The 3,712-nt window shown below is 52.6% G+C and overlaps 1 protein-coding gene across 1 annotated transcript in view; it reads right to left on the bottom strand.

The window, feature by feature from the left end:
- The window catches only part of RAB26 (RAB26, member RAS oncogene family), a 28,341-nt gene that overhangs the window by 23,536 nt on the left and 1,093 nt on the right, over positions 1 to 3,712 (bottom strand). The window lies entirely within an intron of this gene.

Below are 3,712 nucleotides of genomic sequence, written 5' to 3'. Positions count from 1 at the left end.
CCCCCCCCCCAAAAAAAAACCAACCAAAAACAGAGATGCAACAAATCTCTTATGCAAAAAATCATATTATATACCGCTGATTCCACCCCCGGAGCAGGCACAGGGCTGAATGTAATCAAGAGTCCTTAAAGCTCAGGGTCACAAGTGACAGCTTTTATCTCCAGCGCGCAGCAGCCGTCCCAGCAAGCAGATTAACTGCGGCACGGCCAAGGCCGGAGCAGCGACGCGGCCGCTGCCGCTCGCCCCAGGAGGCTGAGGCTGGGGGGACCCGCAGGTCTCTGCGGGGTAACAACCAGCAAAAAGCCCCCCTGGGCACGCTGATGCAAAGCAGTGGTCATCAAAGCTCAGGCTTCTGGGGCAATATTCCCCGCACCCAGCTGCCTGCTTGGGAAGCCCAAAGCTGGGCTGAAGCATCGGGGCTGGCTCCCTCCTCCTCCTCCCCCCGCAGTGCCTAAGTACGCTTTGGGCAGGAGGATGTTGGTTTGCTCCCTGTCCTTGGGACAGCAGGAGAGAAGTGAGACCCCAATACACTTCAGAGAAAGCGAACACAAGCCGCCCTGCTCTGAACTCCACTGGGAAAGCTCTTCCCAGTGGTTTCATCCCACTGACTAACGCAATCATCTCCCCTGCTAACGCAAAGAAACTCATTAGCACCTCTTCCCAGGGAGAAAAGGCTCATCTTTATGTTTTTTTCTTTTATGTCCTTCTCCTGTCAGGTCCAATTAGTACAAAAATCTTAACTTGCTGGACCCACAAAGCTCGGATAGAGCATGGGGCTGCGAGCACCGGTGGGGCAGCCCGATAGAGCCTGGCCAGCATCAAGGAGGGGGCACAGGGTGGGCTCACGTGGTCCTTTGGTTTCTCAGCTTTGGCAAGACATTCCTCCTGTTAGTTATCAATTATGATGAGACAGAAGTATCGTTGACTGCACAGTTTTAATTTCTGTTGAGGTTTCTGCGCCGTTCCCAAAATTACAGCACAAGGCAGCTCCTTCAGCAGCACTGAGAAAAACGGGATTCACACCGCTGAGTGATAAACCTGCTCTTTTCCAGGAGACCCTTCTCCCTCAAACACTAACATAGGACGTTGAAAAAGCATGCACGACCTGCCCCAGACCAGTCCTGCCTTCGCTGGTGGGGATCTGCCTGGAGAGATCCATCCCCACCACCGTCCCCAAGCAGAGGGGTCTGCTGAGACCCCCCAGCCCCAGGGAAAAGGAGGAGGAAGACCTCGTGCTGCAGCTCAGCACAGCCACGCCGTGGCTCAAAGGAGGGAAAAATTAAGCCTGTTGCTATCCAGCAATGGCTGGAAACCCTGAAGGCGATGCCTGCAACCGAGATGCCAGTAACTCGGACAGAAGTTTCTGGACAGAAGTTTCTGTCACTTCAAGCAAGGCCCCTATGCAGATGAAGCCCCTGCTGGTAGCAGGACCCCTCGCCCCAGGACTCCGCTTTGCCTTAGTGGCACCCACAGCAGGGTGGGGAATGGTGAGGGGTCACCCCAGCAGCTCACCCCCAGCCAAATTCTTCTGCTCAGAGTCCTGTCTGCCCTGACACCACCCTGGCTAAAGAGGGGGGCTGGCATGTGTCCGAGGAGCTAAATAAGCTCCCCCAGTAAAACCAATTTTCAAAAGCAGGAAGGCTAAAGGACTTGGCTTCTCCAAAGCTAGAAGCCAGTAGGTATCATTTTGATGCATTTTTTTAATACTACAATCATCTTTATTTCCCTAGCATCAGTGGTTTATTTTCCAAACATATTTAGAACAACATTATTCTTTGTTTAAGAGACGATGATAAACAAACACAATGAGAGAGGTTCTCCCTAACATAAAACAGTAGGAGGAAAAAACCTAGGGGGCCATTAGGAATTGTAATGCCAGATTAATTTTAAATGGATTTCTATTCATTTACATTTGCTCAGGCCTACGTAATCCATTAGCCATAGCTTTGCGTGTATCTAATGGTTTGACAGCCTCAAAAACGAGCGGCTGATCTTGGAGCCCACTGGGACCAGTGGATGGACTGGGAAGGGTGGTAGGGAGCAGCTCGGTGGGCGCAGGGGCTGCCCCCCAGTCCAGCTCCATCCCATCCCAGGGTGCTTCACAGAGACTGACCGAGAGGAGCGGAGACAGTCCTGAAAACAACGGCAGGAGCCGGGCAGCTCTGTCCCCGCGATGTCCCCAGCCTCTCCCCGGCTGAGCAAGGTCGTGCGTGCACAGGAGCGCAGCTGCCACACGCCCTAGCCTTGGGGACTTCTCCACTGCCAGAGAGGCTCAGCGACTGCCACAAACCCTGCCAAAAAACAGCTCAATGCATCAGAGTAATGCCCTGGGCACCAGAATAATGTCCTGTGCTCGCTCAGCGCCTCTTGCGCTGGTCCAAGGCGAAGGCAGCAAAAACCCAGCAACTGCCTTCCCCAACCACAACCGCCCGCTTGCTTCAGCCAGAAAACCCAACGCCAAATTCTGGGATTACATAAAAAAAAAAAAAAGGAGCTGCGATGTGACAGTTTTGTTAATAGATAGACAGAAATTAAAACCAAAAAGCGCTCTCGCAGCAGAAGCCTCCAGCATTACCACCCCAGAGCTTCATCTGCATCGTGATGCAAACGGTAAGAGGGGCACAATTACACAACGCCTGCAAACAGGATTATCTTAATGGAAACGGAGATGTACAATCAAAAAACTATTTCCATGTCCCCCTCAAAATGATGAGTGCCTTACAAAGATGAGAATAATGAGTTTTAGGGCATGCACATGATCTTCCCCACTGTATAATCTGTGCATTTCAAAACAATGTAGCTCTAGCAGCTCTATTACAGAAGTAAATTAACCCTAATTTGATTGCTTCTCAGTAGCAGTCGTTTCAGTGCTTTAATCAATAAGTCACAGGATTTTATGACTGCCCCTGGTATCAATCATTGCAATCAGTAATAAAACGCTTTTCATTTTAATAACACCTGAAATACCATGTAATTACCTTTGTATAAAATTATGGACTCCAATTTACCAACTTCATGGAGCCGCTGCTGCAGCCCGCAGCGTCGCTCTGCACCGAAAGCCTCTTTGCAGGAAAGAGCATCACTCCCTTTCTAAAGGCTTTCTGAGCTGTCCCTCAGCTCTTCCACTTGTCACTGTACCAGCAAGTTATTATTCACACCTCGGTAAAATCGCTGGTTGGAAGAAGCACCCACCTCCCAGAAATCCCCCGAGAAAGGGGGAGATCTGAGATCTCGCTGGGAAAAGGCAGTTGGGAAGATGCAACACTGATGGGTGGCATCACCACCAGCTCTTCACCGCAGCACCGAGATGGAGCCAAAAGCTGTCGCACGGCGAGACGCCACAGCCGCTGCCCCGACGGCAGGGCAGGGAGAGCAGGAGAGCACAGCCACCGGCCACGTCTCCGGTCCCCAGGAGGAGCCTGTGGCACCAGACAGACACCCTGGGGGTGTGGCAAGCTCGCAGTTTGGGGGGAAGCAGATGGTTGGGGAACTGGTGAGGGACTGGGAGCACCCCAACCCTCGGGCCAGCGCCCCAAGCCAGACGTGTTGCCGGCTGCTGCTTTGGCAGCACAAGCTCCTCACTTGCCCTTCGCAGTTCTTTGACACCATCTCTGTAAAGTCACCATCCCTGGGCAACCCCCCCCAGCTCCCCAGCAAGGTACCACTGGTGCAATCGGCCAAAAAAACACTTCGAGGGCCCCCCCCCCCCCCC

The sequence above is a fragment of the Athene cunicularia genome, assembly GCF_003259725.1.
Source record: "Athene cunicularia isolate RWA chromosome 14 unlocalized genomic scaffold, athCun1 chr14_part1, whole genome shotgun sequence".
Taxonomy (NCBI): Eukaryota; Metazoa; Chordata; class Aves; order Strigiformes; family Strigidae; genus Athene; species Athene cunicularia.
Note: the sequence above shows the minus strand (reverse complement) of the source record. Positions and strands in the feature narration are given on the sequence as shown.